General features: G+C 34.9%; 1 protein-coding gene across 6 annotated transcripts in view; it reads left to right on the top strand.

Moving 5' to 3' along the window:
- Positions 1-27,824, top strand: part of HMGCLL1 (3-hydroxymethyl-3-methylglutaryl-CoA lyase like 1) — a 255,407-nt gene that overhangs the window by 78,680 nt on the left and 148,903 nt on the right. The window contains exon 1 of one of the 6 annotated variants that reach the window (XM_054698890.1): positions 6,254-6,263. The exons of 4 other annotated variants lie outside the window; for them this stretch is intronic. The gene's annotated coding sequence lies outside the window, so the exon portion shown is untranslated. Of the gene's footprint in view, positions 1-6,253; positions 6,264-7,667; positions 7,685-27,824 lie in introns of those variants that run through there. One more of the 6 variants, XM_054698888.1, reaches the window with a different exon arrangement.

Below are 27,824 nucleotides of genomic sequence, written 5' to 3'. Positions count from 1 at the left end.
AGCTGTGTACCTATATGAAAAAATAATGCAGCACATCTAAGTTTTGCTGGGAAAAAGCCTATAAAAACAGTATAAAAAAAGGATATGAAAGCCAGAAGATGGGTAGAAGAATTTACCTAAACATATGGAATTCTATCTAATTATAGCAGAAGGGCAAAAAGGGATACACGCTTATTAAGGTAAATCAGTAACTTTTGTGAGTAAATTGATTCAGTTTCTCTGATTATATTTTCTCTAATATGTAGGAGGAAAGTATATTTACTAAAGCAATAAAAAGTGGAAAGATCAGCAGTCTGATAAAAGTATATAGTAAGTTGAAAATATGTTGTAGAAAATGTAAAATATGGAACAGCTAATCAGCATAATTGAAAATTTAATTTAGGGTAAGGACATATGTTTATAATGCAACTAATCTATGTGCATTTAAGGTTTTCATAAAATTGCTCAGCAGTTGTATGTGTAGGAGCAAAATAATTTGATTCCTTTGGGATTTTCAGACTGAATGCAAGGCTACATAACAACAAACCTAGAGTTTTAAGGAAAAGAGAAACTTACTTGATTAATCATAGAGTCTGAAGTGGTTATTATAGAAAATGAGTCCTGGAATATGTTGATAGAGGGAAAAATTTTTGAGATTTCAAATATTTGAGATCATAAGATAATTTGAAAGCAAAGTGTTATGTGCAAACCAAAAGATGGGAAACTTTGATGATCAAATTAGAAGTTTAATACTGCAGAGATGAAACTATCTGGGGTATTTTTGAAAAACTAGTTTGGAATTATGGCTCTGTGGAAGTCAGAATGCTTGTAAGCTATGCTGTTGATTATATTATCCTCATTGGCACTGGAATGATCTAGAACTGAACTATTTAGAACTATCTAGAACTAGAAGAACTTTTAGTGGTGAGGGGGTAGTGAACTCTAACCTGAATTCTTCAAGGAATAAGAGTTTCATAGATGACATTATGGTAGATATATGCTTATAGGCAACTCAGTTTTGCAAAATATTGCTTTTTTGTATTTATAATTAACTGTTTTAACTTCAAGTTCCTATTGAGTTTGACTCATGAAATTTAATAGTGTAACAAAAATTTATACTATATGCCTATATGATATAATTATGAGAAAAAATTGTTGAGTGTTGAAAAAGTTTCATTATGAAATAGAATCAAACTTCTGTGCTCTCTTGTAGGTTTATGTAATGGTTTATATATATCTTGGAAGGACATTCCTAGTTGATGGTTATCAGGATTTTCTTATTTTTTCTGAAATATACAATCTACATGGATAGCCTTATGTTGTGGGCATTCATTCTCTCTTATAATTAAATGATTCACCCTTTCCTTCATGTTCACTATAAAAAATATTGCCTTCCTCCTTCTACTATCAGAAATCCCTATGACTACTTGTTGTGGTAGAAAACTCAATGTAAATATTTTGAGATAGGTAAAAATTTCAAATAATTCTTTTGCAGTAAGCCCAGTGTGGTCTCAGAGGGTTGATACAGGTCTTCTTTTCACGTGAATGTGCCATGTCTAATTTCTAAGCATGTACTTTGGGGCCGTGCCGGAAGTGGAACTTCTCTTTGTCAACTCTTCCTAAAAGGCTCCCTAAAAAAACATACTAGGAAAGGTGTCTCTTTCTGGGTACCCTTTGACCTCATCCAGCTATCCTAATGGTTCTACCTCAGTGTCTCTGTTGTTTGTTTGTTTGTTTTTTAAAGATTTATTTATTTATTTATACAAGCACTGGGTACAGTCAGAAGCACGGGAGGGTGAGAGAATTCACCAGAGCCAGAGCGGGGAGCAGAGCAGGCAGACTGATGAAATACACTACTGAGGAGAGCAGCGGGCACAGCAGAAGAGGTCTGTGCACCATGTGGGATGGCTGGGGATCGAACCGGCACTGCAAAGGCTGCGGGCAGCTTCACAGCCCAGTGCTCTACTGCTGTGCCACCAGGGAGGCCCAGTGCCTCTGTTTCTGACTGGAGTGAGGCATGAAGTACCTTCTTATATACCCTCAGAAAAGTTTATATAATTGTGTTCATCTTTCTTAATTTTTTGTCTTTCCCCATGCTAAATTGACTTAATCTTTTTTGCTGTAACACATTTTTCACAGTCCTGTTTTTATGATCTAAATTCTGCCCTTGGAGAGACTACTTTGAGACTTCATTATTGTTTGAAAACATATTTTTTTTGGCAATAAGAACAAATATGTTTTTCCTATAGGATTTGGCTGTTGAAAATCAAACTCTTGGATTTCAAAAATGTTGTTTCTGCTCTGGACTTAATAAAATCTGTTTTAAAAACTCAGTTGGTTCTTAAAATTCAGTTTCTTTGTTTGCCCCTGTACTAAATTGATAAAGTCCTTTGACTCAGGGGCAGATATTGACATTCAATAAGAACAATGCAGGGAATAAAAACCTTGTTAGTGGCTAAGGAAGTTATCTTGTTTGCCATATCACAAGCTGAGCAGCATAAATTTTAGGAGAGCAGATTTTTTAAATGTATTTTGTTTGTTTTTTTTGCACAGGGATGGAGTACTGTTATGGAATATACTTTAAAAATCAAGCTGATATGATTGTCATTATTTTCCCTCAGAGCATGGGTTTTTCTCCACAAGAGATTTGCTGGGAAAATGATGATTTCAAAACAAAGCAATAATTATTTAAAATAAATAAGAACAGGAATAAGTAACTTGCTAGTTGTTTAATTAGATAAAGTAACAACAGATTTGTGTGCAGATCAATGAAAGAAGCTATTTAATATGTTTAAAATCTGTCCTGGAATGTTAGAATCCAAGAACTACTCTTAATTTGTCCTCCCATAATCATTTGTTAATAGATATTCCCTTGTTTTTAGGACAGCTCTATAGGATTTTTAGAAAGAAAGACAAAGGCATTCTCATAAGTAGACAGTGTTTGCAGAAAAGACTGATTTGAATACTGTTTCTGTAGGTCATGAGATTCTTCTGACCTTCAGCTCTGCAAATTCAAGTTCTTTGAGACAGAAATGATGACAGACAAACTGCAGAGCATGAACATCCTTGACAAACCTAATTGTCTGCAGAAACACCTGCAGAATTATTCAAGAATCTCTTACACTAATACCTGTTTTCTATCTGGTGAAGTACATTGTATCCTCTATCCTCACAACAGCTTATTCTCCTAAAGTGCTTTCCTTAAATCATTTTCCCACATTATGAACTGGTATAATTTGTATAAGACCAGAACTTTCCATGTCACGGCATTACAGATTTAAAATCTGCAGTTATTGACCTGCAAATGCATACAAGATTTCAACTGCACATTTAAAGTGATATCCTGATATTAGTATACTGCCATTGAGTGCCTTCTCTAAGTGATATAATAAAAGATAGATGGAAGAAAGTGACCAAAACTTAATGTCCTTTTAGATAGAAGCATAATAAACTTACTGATCAAAACTTAATCAAATAGATACATAATTTTATATTACATATTGTCAACTAAATCATTTTTAAAAAGCTATACATTTTTCTCATTCTGATTATTTCCTTAACATGATGGCAGAATGTGCAAGCAATTTGTTTTTTTATTAGTTGTAAATAATTGTTTTAGTATTCATAACAGACATACAATAACAAGAAATACAATTTCTTAAAAAATATTTTTTCACTTTGTGGTTATTTAAGATACAAAATTTTGCATCTAATTGTGGGTAAAATTATTCAAAGATGTACAAAAGCAAATTTAGCCATTTCTTCTTTGTTTTTTAAAAATATTTAAAAGAACTGGGGTACAGGCCAGAGGTTTGGAGGTGAGAGGATTTACCAGAGACAGAGTGTGGAGCAGAACAGGCTGATTGAGTGAAGGACACTGCTGAGGGAAGCAGTGGGCGAGCCAGGAGAGGACTGCTGGACCATGTGGGTCACCTTCCTGGCTGGGTAATCGAACTCATGCTTCAGTGGCTGTGGATAGCGTCATAGTGCTATGTCTTAACCCCTTTTGCTAACAAGGAGGCCCAAAATTTAGCCATTTCTTCTTCCTCCCTGATCTCTTTTCCAATTCTGTTTTTCTCAGGTAACCAATGTTAACTAGAGTATATATAACCTGATACTTTTTTCACATTTATCAGAAAAGCATATATATTGTGTTTCCATAAATATGTATGTATATATAATATATGCATATATTAAGGATTTTATCATTTGTTTTCATTTATAGATATTTTCAATATACTTAAATATACTTAACATACTTAAAAGCAATTTGCTTTTCACTTGGCATATTGATCCTTCCTCTGTGTCAATAGATTTATTCAGCTTTTTTGCTAGGTTACTGTAATTTATTAATGTGTATAAACACACAAAAGTGATTACACAGGAACTATACTGTATGTGCTAACTCTGCAAACATAGTTAATTTTTTTCTTTATTACTTTCCCTTTTTTCATCTTATCTTTTAAAATGTACTCCATTACAGATATATTGATTTTGTCACTATTTACCAAAAAACTCTCTTCTTTTTTTTTTTTTTGCTTAAAACATGAAAAGCTATGTAATAAAATGAACCCAATTTATTTTTAAAGACTTCATGATATTTTTATGTAGATATTCATCAATTCTTCAGCCATTCCTCAGTTAATGAAAATTTATTTGTTCTTAAGTTTTGTTTTATAGTGATATGATTGACATCCTTAACTCTGCTTTAACAAAAGAAAAATCTCATTTAATCAAGAGTTTGGAGTAAATTCCCATTGAACAACCAAATGGTTAATTTTATTTTATGAAAGTAAAATTTAGAAATATTCCATTAGGTAGTATATATAATACAATATAGATTATATGATATGATAAATACTTAAAATATGTAACGTGTATAATCTATACATATGACATGGTAAATGTTCAGAAAATAAGAACACTTGTGCTTGCATGGTGAGGGAAATCACCAAAGTATTTGAGGGCTTTTCTCTCTCCTCAGTTGTAGGTCATTCTTTCTTTCATCTCCTTACTGTGCCTGTGATAGATACAATCTTGAATGTGAAGCTTTTCATTTAAATTTTATTAAAAAAGCACATATGTATACACCTATACCTTTAAACAGAATGCAATTTATAGCTTTATATAAAGGACTAGTTACTGTGTGTACTCTTTTATACCTTGCTTTTGTAGTAAATATCTTATTTATGTCTCTCATTCATGTTGCTTCTCTTTCTTCCCTATTGTCCTTGTTGTCATGATCTTCCTTTCACTTAAATTATACAGCTAGTGGAAGAAAACAGAATAAGAAAAGATTGTATGATAATTTTGGTGCTATTGAATTTGTTTCACATTTCTTTAATGCCTAATTTTAAGCCGTAATACCATCCTTAAAAAATCAGCATAGGGTCTGTGGTGCTCCTTTGTGGATAGCAGTAAGTTTGAGTTTGTGTTCCACTCTGTCAGTCCTCACTATGCACTCTTGCATGGCTTGTTCATATCAACATCTCATCAATAAATTAGAGATGTATAGTTGTGCCTGTTTCCTCCAGTAGAATTTTAGCTATAGGAGATTAAAATATGTGTTACTTTACCAGTATAGTTTTAGTATCTAGAATAGTGCTGCCATCTAGTAGATACTATTTTATTTTGATCATGTTATTTTTTAAAGGGAAAAAAAAAAACCACCCACCATCATCCATTATACTCCTCTAGTAGTTATTTGATAAATACTTCTATAATAAATTATTTCATGCTTCTATAATGAATAAATTCATTCTATGATAAAAAGGAAAGAAATGAAGACCCATGCCAGGTTCCTGCAATGTAGTAAATGCTCATTAAGTGTTTGCTAGTAAGTCATTCTTCTGTTAGTTTTAGTACTAATGGTAGTGATGGTGCCAGTAGTGATATTTTCATTAGCAATAATAATAGCTAACATGAATTGAGACGCATGAATTAATTTGATCATGCACCAATCTGTTGAAGTAGGTAATTATCATTGTTTCTTGGATAAGAAAGCCATGCAAAAGAGTTTAGGAAATTAGAATTACAGAGTTATTATATTAACCAAAAAAAGTGTTTTCTTTCAGATGCTGTAATATCATCATTTTCCAGTCTTTACTAGGGCAGCTAGGAAACATAGATTTAAATTTTCAACTTATCCTTCATAATATTTAGGACCATGTGGTATAAATTGTCTTTATTATATATTCATTTATCCTAACTCTCTACACTATTTACTTTCTTTCTTTTGCAGTATATATTTTTGAAAGCTGCCAAGCTACCTAAAACAAAACAAGGTCAGTGATATATCAAAACAAGTTGTTTTCTTGTACTATTTTCTGTCATTTATGTAGAAATTTTGTGGAGTAGGCAGCCTTATCATCTATATTGTTGAAATGAATGAAATGAGTTTTTGAGAAGTTAATATGAATTTCACAAGATAATAAAGTTGAAAATGAGAAATCCAGGACTCAATTCATATTGAATGTTTTTTGTTTGTCTTTTACTTTTTTTATTTTGTTTTTAGGTTTACTTTTCTAGTATTGAACTGCCCTTTGGCATTTAAGGTAGTAGGGAAGACCAAATACTGACAAGTTCATTCTTACTGTAGAAAAATCCCTAGTTCTAAATTTCTTGTATTTCTAATTTCTTATCACTTTGTCCTAGTCTGTTGTTTTGGTTTATACTCTTAACAGACATCCATCTAAGGCATGTTTACTCGTTCTTGCTGAAATACCTGAGTATGGATAAGATATTCAGAAAAGAGAGTAAATATCTTAATTAGATGTTTTGTTAGCTTTGATACTTTCTTTTTTCCCTTTTTAAAATTGGTTTAGCATTGGTTTTAAATACTGTAGATGATTGAGAGTTTTAGGATTACACCTTTTCAGATGTATGTTACCATGATAGAACCATCACACAGGCGCACATATTCCTCTACCACAAAACATTGGGCCCCTTTTACACTTTGCTCCCCACCTTCTCCCTCCCCTATGGTAGCTTTAGTTTTACAGTTTGATTTCCAGGGTTTGTTTTTGGTTTGGATATCTCTGCCCCTTTGTTTTGTTTCTCTCTATTCTACATATGAGTGAAACCACCTGAAATCTGTCTTTCTACTTTTGACTTGTTTGGCTGATTATAATCCCCTCCAGTTCCATCCATGTTGATGGGAATGGCAAGAGTTTGTCATTTTTTATAGCTTAGTAGTATTCCATTATGTATACTTATCACATCTTCTTAATCCACTTATCTGTCTTTGTTCACTTACATTGTTTGCATAGCTTGGCTATTATAAACAGTGCTGGCATGAACATAAGTGTATATATCCCTTTGAATAGTGTGCTTTTGCATATTTTGGGTAGATACCTAGGAGGGGAATTACTGTATTGGATGGCATGGTAGATCTATTTTGAGTATTTTGAGAAACAACCATACTACTTTCCGTAGGGGTTGGGCCAGTTTACATTTCTTCTGACAGTATATGGAGGTGGTGGAGATTCCTATTTCTTTATATCCTTGCAAACACTTGTTGAAAATATGTATTTTTAAAATGAGAATTATTTGTTTTTATTTTTCAGTTGACTTAAAAAAAGTCAATTTTCGAATGTGCTTTTGTGGGAAAAGCAATTTTATTACCAAATGTTTCAACTTTTCAGGGGCAACTGAATCTGGGTTTTTAAAGTTTATATCACTGCAGGAAGCTCCTTATATCACCCAGGTGGGTCTGTCAGAAGTGAATAATGATACTAGGAACCCTCTTTCCTATCCACCTTCTTTTAAGGAACTTGTTTCCCTTTGTTAAATTTGCTAAACAGTGTATCACTTTGGTCTCTAAATTTTTTCTTTATTATTGTACAGATTTTAAAATGATACTATTTTGTCTGTAACTGTAATGAGAAACTGTCATGGGACCTGGTGTGAAGGCAAGATACCTCCTTTGTTTAAATTCTCTAGATGCATGTTACTCATATGTTAGTTTAACACATCCCTACAGGCAACAACTCATTGCTAAAGTTAAGAAATATGAATCCTTACACAAAGCCATAAGTTATTTAGCTTACCAGCAATTGAATTTAAAATATTTAAGTTGTGAGTCCAGCTGTAACACTGGAAACAAAGCATTTATAGTAATAAGGACATGTGGAAATTTGAAGGAGCTACTACTGGCATAGCCAGGAAACTTAGAGCCTTTGTTATTAGTGAAAATATGTTGCTGTATCTGTTAGTCACTGTTATTATTATCCTGCAAATTTCCATTGATATTCCATCATGATCTCAATTGGAATGTGTACCATATACTATGCATAATATTTATAATAATGTTGACACATCAACTTTTTAAAAATGCTTAAAATTGTCCACCTTTAATTTAAAATGTTTTTAATCATTCCTTAATTATATTCCATTTTGATATGGCCGCAGCTTTATTAGTGTATGAATGGGTTCTGTGTGATGCCCCGTGTCATATTACTGATCAGTTGTGAAAATGAATCAAGTGCTCTAAAAGTGGATGCTGTATTTGATAATGAGAGCTCCAATGTCACTGTTTCTGAGTGGGGTTTTATTCTGTTCAGGGTTCAGTACGTTGTTGGAAGACTTTTAATTGCTTCCTGTCAGGCCATTGTCTGGGTGGGATAGTAGGCAATGCTAGCAGATAGGCTGAGTTCCCAGGGAAGCTCCTGGCCAGTTCTCTTCGCTACTACTGATGCGTATGGATTTCAGCTTCACTTCTCTGGTCACACCTTTTACTAAAATATTATTCAGCGATGACAGGATCACTAAAGCTGGGACAAAAAGCTTTTTTTCCCAGTTTCTACCCTAGCACTTAAACTTTCTGTACTTTCTTCTCTTATGATAGAGTAAAAAAGAAATCTTGCTATGGATGCCTGGAAAAGGTTATAAAATGATTCACTTTCCACACAAACTTAAGCAAGAGAAGTTGATCCTCTAAGGATGGCATCTGGCAATTAGCACGCCTTCTGGAAATAAAGTACATAATCTCAGTTACTTGATGTGATAATAATTTAAACTTCCCAGATTTAAATGATATATACATATAATTTAGTTCCTTGTTTTCAGCTGGTGTATAACACTAACATGAAGGGAACTTTTCTTACCCAGGACTCTTGACTGGGGCCTTGTAACAATCAGGTCTTTGTCATATCTGACGTTTGACAGTCTCTGTGATATTCTGTGGTGTTTCAGACTTAGTTTTGAGTTTTTTACCTAGCCAACATTTCCCTTAGCTATGTAATTATGCGTAATTCAAAGCTAGGCTCTGTTGTCTGTTTACTTTACTATTAGACATGGACAGAGAGATAAACTTTACTTGAAAAAAATTCCATATATACTTTAATTTTTCTATTTTGGTTGTCATGGAATATGATTTTTCCTGTAAGTTATTTACTGTTCTGGAGAATAATGTGACAGCACCTCTAGGAGAATCATATCATTTTGTCTGTCCAGACAATATAGTTTTGAGTGTTTTGTCTAGGTTATTTTATTTCCAGTTTGTAGGCACATCCAACACTCCCATAGGGAGTTCTTGAATTTTTATATTCAGGGTTTTGTTTACTTGGAGACTCAGGATATGTGTGCCTTAACAGATAATGAACTGTCTCAGTTATTTTTAGAGTATTTAGAAATCCTGCTCTTCCAATGTAATTTTCCACCCACACATTAAAGTTTTTTTTTTTTTTAATTCAAAAAACAAACAAAGAAACAAAAAAACAATTAGGTGGTGAGCAAGGGAAGGAAAACGTAGTCTAGGGACTAAAATTCTCCTCTGAGCAATTTTCCTTTTCCAGTATATGAATAATGTACCACATATGGATGAGTAATTTACTCAGTGTACCATGAGGGTTCTTATTATTTTAACCAAGCAAGACTTTCGAACTTGGGAAAGGTATCAAGAGATTGATCTACTTAGGAAAGAGATGTGATGTGTTTATATTCATTATCATGGGCATTCAACTGCAGGAAAGTTAGGAAGAAGCATTTTAATCATTTTAGAAATGTCGTTTATCACTTTTGGCTTCATGGATTAAGATGTACCAAGAAGTTTCTCCAACTGCTCTCTTAAATTCCTGCTGGGTTTACAGCAAGTACTTGCTAAAGTCAAGTAGCAAATTCTTACTCAGGGTTTCTGACGTTTCACACCTATCATTTCTCTTTGATCTCCCCTTCCTGTTCATTTCTTCTATGACTCTTGCTAGTTATTGTAGCTGAACAGATATTTTAGTAAATATTGCATGCACACGCATGTGCACACACACACTTACACACATGCACATCTTCACAAAATAAAACCTAAATCCATCATTTTTATAAGTGTCTGTCATCTGGCTAATAAGCTCTTCCTCTAAAGCTGGTTGACACTGAACCAAGGACACCATGGCGTGTCCCTCTGTTCATTGCACATAAAATTGGCTTTCTATCTTTGGTGACAGGCCTTAGGTGTTACTCGCAACAAAAATTACATCTTCCTTCAGCTAAATGATGGTAAAGGAATAGACAAAAACGTAAATTAAAAATGCAATTCTTTAATAAGTGTGAAAGAATTCATTGCAATATGTGAGACTACATAATTGATTTGATGAGTGGAATAGTTACTAAAACATTAGTTAAAGCAATTATCTTTTTTTCTCTCCTTTTAGAGTGTTATTTTTTATTGAGCTAATGTTGGTTTACAACACTATATAGGCTCGCACCTCGTCAGCAATTCTTAAAGTAAGATGTGTTGACATTTGCAAATTTATTCAGAAGACATTTCCAGCACCTGAGGAAACTGGTGTAAAAGCAAAGCAATTTTCTTGAAACTTTCATCTTTTTTTTCCCATGATCAGTCATCAAATTTTCCTATAGTATTTGTATATTACTCTTCACATCTGATTTCCCACTGCTTAGTCACTTCAGAGTTCTTAAATTATTATTCTTTTTAATTTTTTTGAAGATTTATTTATTTATACAAGCACTGGGGTACAGGCCAGAGGCGTGGATGGGCGAGAGAATTCACCAGAGACAGAGCGGGGAGCAGAACAGGCAGAAGGACCAAAACACTGCCGAGGGGAGCAGCGGGCGCGACAGGAGAGATCTGCCTCGCCTTGTGGGAATCTCCCTGGCCGGCAGGGAATCAAACAGAGGCTGTCCGCAGCCTCTACAGTGCTGCTCTCAATCCACTGGGCCACTGGGGAGGCCCTTAAATTATTATTTTTGCAATGAAAATTTTATTTAGTCTGTTGCCTTACTCTTCTGAAAACACTATTTGTTTACATCACTTTTTTGCTGCAAAGTCAGCAGTTGTTCCTGATGCCTGCTATACCAAGGTTGAATTTCTCAGAATAAAATTAATTTTTGGTATAATATAGTTTCTTTATAGTTTTCTGACCTAATTTTCAATTTTTAATACATATGCCATCTACTTGCATTGAATTGGGTTCTTTATTATTCTATGCATTTACTTTTCTCATTTAATTATTCCTAAATTATGCTTATTTGTCTACTTGAAAATTTCTCTTTTCCTAGTCAAAGACACCATTCAAAGGCTACTCCACATGCATTTCTTCCATGAGTAATTAAATGACTAGACTAACCCATATTGACCTACCCTTTTTTTGATTCCTGTAACTCAAAGGTACACAATTATATAATGGACCCTAGGCATTCTCATATTTATATTAGTGGTTTTAACCTTTGCAAGATCTCAGAAGTCCATGTAATTTTTCCATGTAATTGAGTGAGGCATACATTTGAATCACACATGCCTTGAGGCTGGTGTGGTCTAGTGAATCACCTACTAGTGAGCAAGCTGGCCAACATTTTAGTCCTCTGCTTTATATTCACAATAGCAGTCTTTTGTGAAGCGGTAACAGTTTTATTTCATATAAAAAATAACATCTGCCCAATTGCAAATACTTGCCAATGTGCAGACTCAAATAGGACTCTAGATATTCCCTCAGAAATGTAGGCGTCTGTGTATGAACCTTGTGTGATTTCCTCGTTGCTTCATGAGATCTTCCCAGTCAATAAAATTCACAGAAGAATGCACTGAAATTCTCTACCCCCCCCAAATTTTCAAGACTATATCAAGGAAGAATATGATCACTTCTTTACTAAACAAAAATATATTGATTATCTACCAGACATGGTACCTGTTACTATGAATATTTTACTCTCAAGAACTCACCATCCAGTATGATAATACATATGCTATGATATGTACAAAATTCACTGTCTCTCGATGGCCGTGATTAATTAGATCCCTTAGAATGATAAATACTTACAAGAAACTTAAACTGATGTGAATTTTGTTATAAAATATTCCAGTAGTTTGAATCAAAATTCCAGACTTATCCTTTTTCTGAACTTTTATATACAAAATAATGTATTTTGAACCATTAATAAGTCATATACATTTTAAATTATAATAATTGTAAGCTTATATAGCACACAATAAAATCTGTTTAATAAAGATGCTCTGACCATGCCAAAATTAATTTAATTTTCCTCATTATTAGATGCCAGGGACCAGCCCCCGGCAAAATGTTGTGTCAAGGCCCCCTGCAGCAATTAGAGTTCTTAGATATGACTGATTCAAGCTTTCAAGCTTTAATCTTTTTTTTTTTTTTGCATAGAACTGGGGTATAGGACAGAGGTGTTGGCAGAAGGGAGTGAGAGGATTCACCATATACAGAGTGGGGAGCAGAACAGGCAGATCTACAGAAATACACTCTGAGGGGATTACCGGGAGAGGCAGGAGAGGTCTGCTGTGCCATATGTGGGTTAGCTCCCTGGCCAGAGATCGAACTCAGGCCACAGTGGTGATTGTGTTGAGACTTAACCTCTAGGCCACCAGGGAGGTCCCTTTAATCATTTTTGAATTGTCAGTGTGTTTTTCCTAAGGTGAAATGTGAGGCAGGTAAAATAGTATTTGAGACTTTTTTTTTTTTTTAATTGTACCCGGTAACTTTTACCTCTGCTCAAAAGTTATTAGAGTTTCACAACTTATTTATCATGGTATTGATCTTGAAGCGTTAATCTATGAGTCATGGTTTAAATTTTTAAAGAACCTGCAGTACTTAGGAAGCCCTAGAGTTCTTACAAGCTAACATACCTTCCAGGACTGTGAGAAAATAGGTAGGGATAATAGAATACTTTTTTAAAAGAGTTCTACTTTTTCTTTAACTACTCTTCAGGGCTTTCAAACTACACTATCATCAGCACATCTGACATAGGATGAAGGAAAACATAAATATTATCATCAATTTATGTATATTTAATAACATGTTTACATGTTTATCAGGTTGTTCTTAAGCATATGAATCAATTCCAGAATGAATTGTGGTGCCCAGTGTAAATTGTTACATTTAAAATTTATGAAACAGTTGTTTGAGCACCAAGATCCTTTAGTTCTTGTTTAAAACCAAAAGACTTAATGGGAACTGCACTGTGCGGTGGGGAGTCTTGGGTGTCAGAGCAGTGTGCTGGCTTCCCTGGGACAGCACCCATCTGAAAGTCTGTCCCAGCACCGTGGCTTTTGGCAGGCAACCAGATGCTAGTGTCTTTACAGCCAGATTTTTTCCCTGGGGGAAAATGCTACTGGTTTTAGTATGAATAATTCATTGTAAAGTATCCATTAACTTCTTGGTTTAGTGAGCTTTCAATGCATGCAATTGACCAAATTTATTTAATATATTTTAATTTATTAAATGCAAACTATTATTTTACATTCTTTGCTTTTTTACAATATAGATTTTCTCCCCTCAGGTGTGGTGACCATAGCTTTCCCATGACCAAATCACTCAGAGTCCTCCACAGTAGTCCATTGTGCTCTCTTCCGACTATTTTTTCCCTACTTCTCTCTTCTGGGATGCATCAGATCTATGGCCACCTTTCAGGGTCTGTTTTAAAGTTTGTCATTCTCTGATCCTTTGTTTTGTTTCTCTGGATTCTACCTATGAGTGAAATGATCCAATATTTATCTTTCTTCTACCTCACTTTGCTTAGGATAATCCCGTCCGGTTCCATCCATGTTGCTGCACATGGCATGAGTTTATCTTATTTGATTGCCGAGTAATATTCCATTGTATATATATCACATCTCTTGATCTACTCATCTGTTCTGGGACATTTAAGTTGTTTCCATATCTTGGTTATGTAAATAGTGCTGCTGTAAACTTTGAAGTGCAGGTTTTCTTTCAAATTAGTTTTTTGTGTTCTTTGGGTATATGCCTAGTATTGGAATTGCTGGATCACATGGTAAATACATTTTTTGCCTTTTGAGGCATCTGCACACTTTCCATAGGGGCTGGAGCAGTCTAAACTCCCACCAACAGTCTAAGAGGCCTTCTTTTCCTGCCACACCCTCGACAGCACTTGTTTCTGTTTTTTTTACAAATTCCTCTGCTTATAACTGTTGCTGAACATTTTTTGGATGCTTGTTGGCCATCTGCATGTCTTCTTTGAAGAATTGCCTTTTTATCTCTTCTGTCCATTTTTTGGTTAGGTTGTTTGTTCTTTCTGTTGAGTTGTATGAGTCTTTGTATGTCTTCAATATCAATCCCCTGTCAGATGTATGCTGTGCAAATATTTTATCCTATTCAGTAGGATGTTTGTTTTGGTCACTGTTTCTGTAGGTGTACAGAAACTTGTTAGTTTGATGTAGCCGCAGTTGTTTATTATCCTTGCTGCTGGATATAAGTCCACAACAATTTTTGTTTGGCTATTTGTATTTTTCTTTCACCCCATTATTTACTTTGGGTTTGCTCTGCTCTACTTGGGTCCTGGTTGTGAGTCCCTCTCTCCCACTGTTCTGGCCCTTTTTTTGAGGGGGGTGGACACGGCTACATGGGCTTTGTAGCTTCTGGCATGGTAGTAGAGGCCCCCTGAGTCACTTCCAGTCCTGGTTTCAATGGCCAGGGAAGGGCTGGAAGGGCAATGAGTTCAGGAGCCTAATTGTTGGGACAACTCTCCTTGGGAACAGTGACCCTGGCCCTTTTGCTGGCAGCTGGCAGAACTGGATAGGGTATATTTTTTTTTATCCAGAAGGCAGCTAGAGGTCCTGAAAGTAGGAAGTTCTGTGCTCAAAAATGGGTCTTATTCCGTGGTGGGTATTAGAATAGATTGTTCAGCTAGTATATCAGATAGTTTCTGTTGTAAAACAAATCAACTTCAAAATGAGTAGCCTAACACAATGACCGTTTATTTAGTTCGTGATTCTGTGGTTCAGATGGAGTCTGGCCTAGCTCAGATGATCTCTCTGGGCTAGGTCATATGTCTTTGATCAACTGCCATGTCAGCTGGCAGCTGAATGATCTCGGATCTCTTGGTAGTCTATTAGGTGTCTTTGTTCTCTTCCTCTCAGCTTCCAGAATGCTGGACTAGATGTGTTTGTGTGATGGTGTCTGTATTCCAAGTGCAGGAAGAGTGCATGCCCTAAGTGGTTTTTAGGCATCTGTTTTGTATCATGTTAGTAAAAGCTCCTTTGACCAAAGCAAGCCACATAGCAAACCCAGATTCAAGGGGTGGGCAGATTGTCCCATCTCTTGATGGGAAGATCTGCAATGTCACACTCTTAAGATTCAGGGGGAGGAATGTGTGGGTATTTTTATAATCTACCACAGAATAGTTCCCAGCTGTTTTTTTTTTTTTTTTGGGGGGGGGCAGGGGTGGTGTTTTCAAATGCTGGGTTCTGTAAGTCTTTTATCTTAAGAAACTTTTATACAGAAAGAAGTTTTCAAGGGACTATAAGCTTGACTGCTGCTGTTCCAAGTAGAATAAAGGGTTAGAAGAGTCACACTAGTTACCATACCAATTTTCTCTTAAATATTTTGTGTTTTGGTCATTTTGATGCTCCATACTAATCTTTGCCTACTAACCCTGTATCATGAGACCTACTGGCTTAACTACACTGAGAGTAAACTTTTATGCTTGTAAGTATGGTGGAGAGCAGACAAAACCTCAAATATAGTAGTAGTTTCAGTCAATAATGAAGTGCCTTTAAGCAGGACTTACCTGGTATTATTAATTAGAAATTGGCTATGGGTACATCTTTCTCTGATGCTCAACTTTCAGGTATTGTAGATTCTGTTTCATAGATGTTAAGTTCATGATACTGTACAAAATTCTTACCATTCTAAGCATTCAAGCATGAAAGTTACTCCTTTAGAGATATAAAATATAAAATTAATTCGCTACATGACTTTAATGGATTATTTGTTCCTGTTATGGAGATATATTTAGGGGAAAAATCACCTATCTATAGCATATATTAATTTTTCTAATTGCAGTATCAAGCAGTTTAATCAGAGATGATTTCATTCAGTAGCATGAGTTTCTGTTATATCCCTTAACCCTCTCTTAACTCACTATGAAGTAAATTTTAAAAACAATAAATATTCCAGAGGCAGCAATAGTGGTCCATAGAAAGATGACCTTCATATTGATTGACTAGCCTTTTAATATCTAACATCATTTCAGTCTACCCAAAAAGAAACTTATGAAATGAAGACCTTATATTATCACATCTATTTCAAAAGCTTAAGTAATAAAAGTTTAAATGCATTGTTATTTTGCTGGGGGCAAATTGCGAAGCACATATAATCTGGATGAAAACATAATCCCAAGGTTTATATAAGAATTAGGAATTATCTATAAAGAAAAAAAGCAATAGTACAACATTTGGAATGGATTTCTAAGTCAGAGTCTTGAGAAGGTTACTCTTAAGATTGCTACAGTAGTAATACCAATCACTCATTATTGCAGAAACTGGTACTGCAGAGAATAGATAAGAAGATCATCCATCTTAAAATTTACTGTTAAGAGTTGATGGGAAGATTTACAGTTAGAGCTATTGTGCTTTTCCAAATCATGGTAGAAGTTTTTAGGGTAGGATTTGGAATACTAAACTAAAGCAAAATTAACCTTCAAGAAATACATCCCTTTGAATATTAATTTTCACTAATACTTATAAATATACATTCAAGGGTATTTATTGAAACATGTGGATACAGTGTTCCAGGTTAAGTTCTCCCAACAAACAGATTCTGAGATGGAGTTTGTTGTGTATGATATTTATTAAGAAGTGTTGGACTTAATACCTGTGGAAGGGAGAAGAGAGGAACAGGGTTGGGTAGAGAGAATAGTGAAGCTGAAATGTAACCTTGATAATAGCCTCTGAAGCTGATATGGCCAGCCAGAGTTCACCTATCTTGGATAGAAGGGCCAAGTCCTTTTATCCCATCTCTATGGGTCTTTGAATATAGGTACCCCTATGGAAGGTGCTACTTCGAAGCCGATACAATCCTAGCAAGCACTGCCTGCTAAGAAATAGCATTTCTAGCACCTAAGTCTGCAAATTCTTCATTGGGGGAATCTCAACAACATATATCCATATTTACCACATACACAACACGTTATGGGTTTAAATATCAGCAAATTAAATAAAATAGACATTACTACATCATCTTATGCTGGTTATTTACATGTATTTTAGTTTTCTCATTGTTTAATGGCCAATTCTGTAGAAGACTGTTGAAAATTAATACATGTACACATGGTAAGAATACTCACTGTTTTTGTGCCCATTGTGTGAATATTAGTTATAATAAAATGTTAATGTAACCCTCTGCATTCAGAGAAGCTGAAGTCTTTATAGCGGATTACATCCTAATGTCAATTAGCTTTTCTGTCAATTTAAATAATACCAAGAAAAACATCTCACTATTTACTTTAAAACTAAAAACAAACTTAAAACTACAACCTCCATATGTCAGCAGCCCTTGAAAATGTCATTGTTTCTTCAGTTTCTTATATCCGCATAGTGTATCACAGTTTCTACACTATTATTTCAAAATGTCTTTTGTCTCAGTCGAAATTTTAGGAAATTAAGTGCACAATCTTTGAAAACATAATTTAAAAACAATAAAATTTGAACCTAGAAAAATTGAGAAACAAAAGTTTGTTGAAACTCATCTAAAAATAAATTCATTCAATATTAATGCTTAGAATGCAGCTAGTAATGTATGCTTGCCACATGCATTTTGGCAGAGGTAGCAGGGGGTTGTTTTGTTTCAAAATAACTATGGAAGTTAAAGAATGTGTATGATTTCTTTTTCTCAAACTAATTTATATGTAGTATTTGTTTTCTGATGAATTGATTTAACAGTTCATATTTCAGGGCTTCTTTGACAGTAGGAAACTTGGCAAGAACTCTGTAGATAAAATATTCACTGGTGCTGGAGCCTACAGCAACTGGGCTGGCTCCCTGCTGCACTTGACTTTTCTTTCAGAAGAAAAAAAGAGAAAGAAAATTTTAGATGAGGCAGTTTTATGAATGACCTTTCTTCCCATCAAACTCTCCAGATACTCAACAAACTCTGTACAGGAATAGATGTTAAATCAATATTACTTTTGTATGTACTTATGAAATAAAATTGAATTACATTTTTATTAAATGTTTTCACAGAGAAAACAATCTACCTTTGGCACTTGATAGGGCCAAGAGACTGATGCTTCTGTTCCTCAGTTTGCCCTAAGTGAAACTAAAACTTTTTTGGTGGAGAAATCACAAACTATAAGAGCAAATACAGATGTTTGAAATAAATTGTGGAGAAATATAAACATGCTATCTTTGTATTTCTCAAAGCTAACAAATGCAGTATTCTTACAACTGGTGAGATATAATAAAAGACTCAAATTAATGATGAGCTACAAGTAAGAATGCATCCAGCTTTCAGTAGAACACTTTCCACGATGGCATAACACTGAGTGAGTGTATGGCAGAGACATTTCTGTCTCTGAAATCATGACGTAAACTAGTAAGACACCAGGACCACGGACAAGAGTTCAGTATTCAGAATCTATTCACTTGTGTGTTGTATGTACACAGGAGATTGTTAGTTAAAATGGTAAAGGTTCACTTTTATCCAAAACTGAAAGGTGAAAACCCTTAATATGAATATATATGCATATGCAGCAAGAACACTCACAAATAAACCCCTATCTTGTATTTATTTTTTATTTTATATATTTCTTACATCATTTTTCATTTTTGCACAATATATGCATTTTCTTTGTTTTTAAAGGTTTATTTATTTATTTATACAAGCACTGGGTACAGTCAGAAGCGCGGGAGGGTGAGAGAATTCACCAGAGCCAGAGCGGGGAGCAGAGCAGGCAGAAGGACCGAAGTACACTGTGAGGGGAGCAGCGGGCGGCAGGAGAGGTCTGCGCGCCATGTGGGACCCTCCTCCAGTGGCTGGGGAGCAGTCGGGATCGAACCGGCGAAGCAGAAGCTGTGGGCAGCTTCGCAACCCAGCACTCAACCGCTGCGCCACTGGGGAGGCCCAATATATGTATTTTCATCTTGGTTATAGTCCCCATATAATTCCCACCACACTTGTTTTGATCCTACTCCCTTCTTTCCCCCCTGTAGTGTGTCCCTGGTTTATAGCTGCTTGTTGATTTTGATTTTTACTTTATTATAATTAGTCTTTTTAACTGGTCCCTCATTTAGGTTTTCTAAATTCCTACTATGAGTGAGACCATCCAGTAGTTTTCTTTTCCTTCTGGCTTATTTCACTGAGCATGATCCCTTCCAGCTCCATCCATGTTGCTGCAAATTTCATGTGGGTCACCAGGCTCCTGGCGGCACAAGGGGTTAAATCGCCGCACTATAAGGCTGTCTGCAGACACTGCAGTGCGAGTTCGATCCCTGGCCAGGGAAGTGACCCACATCGCACAGCAGAACTCTCCTGTCTCGCCGGCTGCTTCCCTCAGCAGTGTATTTCAGAAGATCCACCTGTTCTGCTCCCTACTCTGTCTCTGGTGAATCCTTTCACCTCACACCTCTGGCCTGCACCCTGGCTCTTGTATGCATAAATAAATAAATCTTTAAAATAAATAAATAGATAAGTAAATTTGGAATTTGTTAACTAAAAGTCAAACCTAAAATAAATTATAAGATAAAACAAAAATTTAAATAAGGTGGTTCAAAGAACAGTACCAAGTATCTGACATTATAAACTAGGAATGAGTTAGGGATATGATATCAAAATTCTATCACTTCAAAACTTTTCCTGATTATATAATCCTTCAGAGCAGCATCTGTATTATTAACTAGAAAATGAAGCAATTTATCCAAAGAAGTGGTGGAAAGCAATTTTTTTATATTGTTTCTCCAGTTGTTCTTAAGTCAGAAATTCTTTTTTATTTTAGTATTCTATATAATTCTTACATCATTTTTCATTTTTGCACAATGTAAGCATTTTCATTTTGGTTATATTCCCCATACAATTGCACACCCCCTTATTTTGACCCTAATCCTTCCTCTCCCCGCCCTGCTCCCCCCATAGTGTGTCTCTGGTTTATAGTTGCTTGTTGATTTTGATTTTTACTTTGTATTAATTAGTCTTTTTCCTGGTCCCTTATTTAGATTTTCTAAATTCCTGCTATGAGTGAGACCATCCAGTATTTTTCTTTTTCTTTCTTAAGTCAGAATTTCTTAAAGGGCAGGCTCAGGACTAGAAGCATCTCCATTACTTGGAAGCTTGTTAAAATTGAAGTCCTTAAGTTCTCTGCCTTAGACTTACTACATAAAAAACTGCAGTGAGATGCGTGATTCCAGGTGATTCTGATATAAGCTAAAAATTGAGAACCATTGTTTTAGGGACGGTTGCATGCTTTTTAACAAAGGGTGGTTTTCTATTAAATTATAGGCAGATCTCAAATTTCATAAGTTTGAGTTTCAGATAGCATGTGTGTTAGATATTACCTGACATAATATTACTAATTGATTTCATCATATAGTGATTCCACCAGTTCACCTTCCTTAGGATTATTTCCTTATTGCATGTGTTTCCTAGTTCACATGTTAGATATGATGATTTCATTTCAAAATACAAAGTACTAATACTACTTATTGAAACAGCTTTTATCAATTTTATATAAATGAAAAAAAATGCTTGAAATGTTTGTGTATCCAACATTACAAATATTTAGTTTTACTTGGATGCTTAAGGGACTTAGTCATACTGATTTGGGGTTTAATTTGGAGAAAAAAATAAACAAATTTGAAGAATACATGAAATACTGCAACTATATCACCAAAGACTAGAACTTAAAGCAAAATGTAATTACAGGTTATGTTATACTTTTTGACTCTCTGGGAATGAAAATACTCTCAAATATATGTAGAAAAGTCCTTTATTTCATTGAAGTTTTAGTTTTCAGTTTTTGTATGCATATGGACAACATTCAACTCACTGTTATGAAACTTAAAAGAGCTCTGAAATTTCTTTTGACACAGAGAATCACATATAGCATGCCAATTCTGTGCTAGTCCATGTTCTGAAAGCTTATTTTCTGCTTATTACATTATTGACTTATTTTTACAAAAATCTTTGTTTTTGATTTTTTTAGCAAGCTAAAAAATCTAGAACCAAATGAAAAAAAAAGTTATAGCAACAACTGATTTTTTTTGTCAATAAGATTGTTATTCCTACTTATCCTCTTTTAAAATGGAGAAACTTTCATGAAAACTGTAACAAGAGGTGTAGGGTAAATATTAAGTTTGAAGAGATTACATTTATTGAGATTGAAAAAGTACTATGTAGGAAAAAAATTGCTAAAAATATAAACTTACACACTAAGTTAAATCATATTGTTTATGGTTTAAATATTTATGTTTTATGACCTTTATTGAATATGTAAAATTGATATAATAAACATACTTATAAAGTAGGTCAAGGGCCTCCTGGTAGCCAAGGGGTTAAGGCTCAGCACTATTGCCGCTAAGGCCTAAGTTTGATCCCCAGCCAGAGAGATAACCCACACATAATGCAGCAGGCCTCTCTTGTCTTGCCTGCTGCTCCCCTTAGCAGTGTATTTCAGTAGATCTACCTGTTCTGCTCCCCACTCTGTCTCTGGTGAATCCTCTCACCACCACCCCCCACCCCCGCACCTCTGGCCTACACCACAGTTCTTCTGTGAAACAAACAAACAAATAATGACGTGAACTTAAAAAAAAAAAAAAACTGCATCAAAATCCATCATTACATTTCCTTAAGGATTGATTTATATCCAGGTAATCTTGCAATCAAGAATATATTCCAACTATGAGGTATGCTGACTGCCAAGAGAACAATTTTCAATCTATTGAATACCTGTACAAAAGTGGCTACACTTTTCCATTTCCATATCCATGCCTTTGTAGTGTGACTTTGTAACTTCAAGGACTAACCTTTGAGTTTGGGTTAAGTTGGCACTTTCATCAAAAAAATGCAGTGGAAATGATAGTGTGTCAATTGAAAGATTCCTGTGCTTCTGCTTTTTCTCTTTGATACCATACCATATTCTGTGAGAACAAGCAAAGGCTATTTTGTGAAGTAAAAAGTATCGTGCATCCCAGTCACTCCAGTAACCCTAGTTAATAAGTAACAGACAAATGAATGAGCCCATACATTAACAGCCAATTCCTAATATTCCCATCAACTGAATATAGATGCTAGAGAAAGTTCACCTAAGATTAGCCAAAACTGTCCAGAGGAACAGAGCCATTCAACTGACCTACAGACTCACAGTTTTCAGCACAGTTCACATATTGTACAATACTGTGGTTTTGTTATTTGTAGAATTTATGTTGCCAGACTCAGATCATAGAAATAGAAGAAATTCAGTTCAATTGAAATTATTTTGAATCAACTGTGTGTATATTACATTGGAACAAAATCAAGTTTGTATGGGAAATACCTATATAAAATTTATTAATCTTCCATAAATTATAATGTAGGAATTATACATATATATCTAACTGTATTTCTCTGATGAGTTGGCACTACTTGTCAGACTTTTTTGCACAATTTGGTTATCAAATTCCTTGAATTTACAATCTGAGTTCCATTTCTATTGTAACATAACTTCTGCAGTCATCATGCCCAAATTTGTTCTTTGGTTCACTTAAACATTCATTAGAACAAAGTTAGCATTAATATTATGGGCTGGTACAATGAACACTTACAGCATCAAGTTAACACAGAATTGTTCCAAATATAATTTGCTGAAACACAAAATACTATTTTTAATGGCATAATTTGTGTTTTCATTTTTCAGGATTAGATTGCGTATCTTGAACAACTTAAAATGTTGTAAACATCAATGAAAAGATTATTATTTTTTGCTCCACTGTTCTTCAACTTTAAACATGGTGGCTTCTTGTTCTCATTATGGAAGAGGATTTATTAACTTCTTATACATGAATCAAATTCTTTAAACAATGAAATTTCTTGGGCCTCCCTGGTGGTGCAAGGGGTTATGTTTCAGCACTATCTGTAGTCAAGTTCGATTCCTGGCCAGGGAGCTACACACATGGCACAGCAGACCTCTCCTGTCTCACCCGCTGCTCCCCTCAGCAGTATATTTCAGTAGATTCAACTGTTCTGCTCCCCACTCTGTCTCTGGTGAATTCTCTTACCTTCCCCCTCCTCGCCCTGCACCTCTGGCCTATACCCCAGTTTTTGTATGCATAAATAAATCTTTTTTAAAAAATGAAATCTCTTCCAAAAGATACTCATGGTAAGTGCATGTGATATTTTCCCTGTTAAAAATAACCTTGACACTAAAAAGTATACATTTTTCATTAATTCTTTAACACTTCCACAAGTCCCTTTAAGTAAAGGAGTACTTCAGTTGACATAACATGATTTTCTTTGAATTTGAATAATACTGTTTTTAAAGAGATACTCCAATCTTCATCTAATGAGCTATTAAAAATGTCAAGAACAACTTTGGAGTAGGGCCTTTTCTTCAGAATTAAAGCATGATTTTCTAATTTCAAATAAATTGAAGATTTTATCAACTGCATTTGTTAAAGAGAACCATCAGAATTTTGAATGAGAGAGAATTAAAGTAGGCTGAATTCTGATGTAATCACAAACATTTTTAATCCTTCAGTGTGAACAGAACAAATGTTGAATAAGCATAATCCTTTTTTTGTCATAACCAAACTTTTGATTGAGGAGAAAGACATTATACTGTATAATGATATACTTTTTTATTGAACTGTTGTTAAAGAATTATTTGGCTATTTGTGTCTTGATGTGGTTTTCTTTAGATTGATCTTATTGGGAATTACTCAACTACTTGAATTTGTAGGTTTCTGTCTTTTGCCAAAACTTATCCTCTCTTTTATGGTACTCAAGTGACATGAGTGTTAGAGCTTTGTTTTTCAGCCCACTGGTTCCTGAGACTCTGCTACTTATTTAGTCATTTTTTTTTCTCTTTTTCAAATTGAGAAATTTCTATTGTTCTCTTCTGCATTATTGATTTCCTCCCCATGTTCCTTCCAGTCTTTGTCTTATGGGTTAATAAGTCTATCAAAAAAAGGAGTTGAGTTTAAAATAACTCTGTGAAATTGTGCTGTCCATAATGATTAACATTTTTGCTTCCTCTACTTGCATACTGTCTTATTTATAATTTCAACTACCACCTTACCTGGAATTAATACTTAAGCTGCTAATTTTGAAAATAATTACTCCATTTTACCATTGCCATGCAGTTCCTTCCCATCATTGCTTAAAGATAATGGAATAAGTGTGGCATTTGTTTTTTGGAATTTCCATGGAATCCAGACATTTAATTCCTGAGCCAAAGTCCTGATCTCTTGGAACCTCTTCTTTTTACAACTTCTTTATATATCTTGTATTTCATTTCCCTCTTAACTTCTGTATCCTTTTCAATCACAGCTTTGAAAATCTGGCATTAATTCTTACATAATGATTGTTTTGTTCTAGAAGAAGCTTTGTCTTTATCGATAGAAAGGGACTGTAAATCATATTTAACCATTTATTTTAATATACTTTTGGTATTTGGAGATAAAATATGAAGTCTGATTGAGGCATTATATTTTGAACTTTATAAAATGAATGTATGTATGATTCCAAGATTTTTTTCATAATTTATTTATTAAAGTATCATTACATTTATTGACGTGGTGTTTATAATAAAAGCCAAAACTCACAATATTTTCACTTCATTATGTTAGGTTCCAAGGATGAGCTTACATTATTCATAACATCTAAATGTTGCAACTTGACCCTGAAATAAAACCCAAATGAAATGTGAAAAAGCAAATGATACCCACATTTGGTTCCTGACCAAGAATCATTGCATCTCACACATAACATTTTACTTTTTATATGTAACACATTATTTTAATATATTTTTCATTTTGTTGGAAGTATTTATGTAAACATTTTTCCATGTTGATAATGTTAACACCTGGTTTTAGTTATATGCTACGTGTATTTTAGTATTGTTATTGATTTTCAATATCTGAAGAGTAAATAGTATTGTCATATTTTAAGTATAAGATACTTGGCAAAAAATAAAGGCAAAATTGAGCTTCTAGTGATATAAATTTTAAGAACTAATTGTTGATAATTTGAGTGAAAATATTTTAAGAAATAGGTATGTAACTTAAACATGAGGAAATGTGCTTGAGAATATTTTAAATGCAAATCCATAATGTTCCCAAAGATTCACTGTTTCTTTTCACACTTTTTCCAGAGACATTTTGAGTTATTACCATGAATCAGGTGAAAATCAAAGTCAAACTTGTCATAATTAGTCAGAACAGCTTTTCCCCTGAAATCTCTGGAGACAATATAATAAACAATAAGCAGTCACTGTTAATGAGTTCTCTTCCTAATGCAGTAAACATAATAGCATTCTTCCCTTTATTATCCACATGTGTAACTCTCTCTCTCTCTCTCTCTCTCTCTCTCTCTCTCTCTCTCTCTTTCTTTCTCTCTCTCTCACACACACACACAAAACTTCAAATATGAATAGACAGGATTAATTTAGAATATCTTATCACTCTGACTGTCAGTTTATATTAATGTATCTAAATGAAATGTGGAACTAAATAGGTTGATAAATATTCTACCTCGACATTTGAGTGTGTTCAGATGTTGTCTTTGGTCATAGTCTGCCTAAAATGCTGACACTTCTGTTGCAGTTGTGTTTTCTGATTTTGATGTGATGAATGTAATCCTCCTGGTAGATGGTATAAATACTGAAACACATTTTGGTCAAGTTACAAATGCATCACACACTTTTATTTTAAGATTTATTTTTGCATAGAAGAACTGGAGTGCAGGCCAGAGATGTTGGCGGGGGGAGTGGGGAGGATTCACCAGAGACAGAGTGGGGAGCAGGAGAATCTACTGAAATGTACTATGGAGGGGAACAGCGGGCAAGATGGGAGAGGGCTCTGCTGTGCCATTTGGATTAGCTCCCTGCCTGGATATTGAACTCAGGCCATCGCGGTGGGCCTTCCTGGTGGTAGTGCTGAGACTTAACTCCTAGGCCCTCCCGGGAGACCCCTGCATCATCATTCCACTTCCTGAGAAGTGGAAACTTAGAACATTTTTAATGTCCATTTCTATATTCTCCTGCTGTTGGTGTTGAAAGATTTTTTTTGCATAATAAAAAGCATTAATAAAAATAATGGTCAATAAATAATTGTAGATTCATAATATATAGTATATATTATTTTAAATCCCGATACCCAGAGTGTTCCCTGCCCCTCTGCTGCATGACTGCTTAACTTCCATTCCTTACATTTTTCCTGTTTGTTTAGCCTTTAATTTTCATCATTTCCCTCCAACCCAGAGGATTGGTGTCCTGACAACACCATACTAGGCAAGGCTCATGGGCCAACTAACCAGCTGCCAGACTAAGGGACCAGCAGGGCCATCAGCATACATTCTTCTCTCACCATCACTATCTAAGAGGGAGGTAGCTGTCCCTAACTGCTTTCTACACAGCACATTTCATTTTATCAGCTGGAACTCTAAATGCTCTCTTTGAAGGAGAGATAGTAGCTATGTTACATCTGGAAAAGATCAAATAAAGAAAGAGCCTATTGCTGGACATCTTACAGATTTAACTACATGTTAAAGTGAAAGCTCCTTCTTGGAACAAATGTCTTGCACACTGCAAGACAATATTATGACAGAAGCTGGAAGTACATATGAAGGTTGGCTTTAGTCAACTTGGCTTCTTGTGCAATTATGAAACAAAATTCTTTGCTAAAAATGAAAAATTCAAAAGATTCTAAGTAATACAGCATACTGGGACTAGCCCAAGACTGAGCCTAGTGTATTGGGAACCTCAATACAGGGGAGGGTGAGAGGATTCACCAGAGACAGAGTGGAGAACAGAACAGGCAGAAGGACAGAATACACTGCTGAGGGGAGCAGCAGGTGCAACAGGAAAGATCAGTCGTGCCATGTGGGAATCTCCCAAGCCAGCCGGGAATCGAACCCACGTAGCAGAGGCTGTGGACAGCTTCACAGCACTGCTCTCAACCCGCTGCGCCACCTGGGCGGCCCTGGTCTTTGCTTTTGATGGAGATTTTGTTCTTATTGTGAATCCAGAAAAGCAGCTCTATAGCCTGATTGTCAGCTCTGTCCTGATAATTATAAATGTGGGCTTTGCAGTCAGAAGGCATGGGTTGGAATTTCAGCTGATTTCCAAATTGGCTGTGTGATGTTGTGACTTAGTTTCCTTCTCTGTGCTCCATATTGTCTCAAATGTCATGTGGGAATTCCAGAACCTTTCTAGTAAAATAGATAATATGCACTAAAAGTACTTAGAATAGTTCCTGGCACATGATAAGATTGTCATACTTCTCCTCCTCCTCCCCAACATCTTTTCAACCTGTGGTTCTCAGCCAGGAATAATTTTCACCTACAAGGGGACATTTGACAGTGACTGAAGATAATTTTGATTGTCATGACTTTGAAGAGGCTGCTGGCATCTAGGGGAGGAAATAGGGATTCTGTTAAAATTTCTACAGG

This window comes from Talpa occidentalis, unplaced genomic scaffold (assembly GCF_014898055.3).
Source record: "Talpa occidentalis isolate TD23 unplaced genomic scaffold, MPIMG_talOcc4v2.1 talOcc4.2, whole genome shotgun sequence".
Taxonomy (NCBI): Eukaryota; Metazoa; Chordata; class Mammalia; order Eulipotyphla; family Talpidae; genus Talpa; species Talpa occidentalis.
The sequence above is the reverse complement of the archived record's forward strand: the minus strand, read 5'-3'. Positions and strand labels throughout refer to the sequence as shown.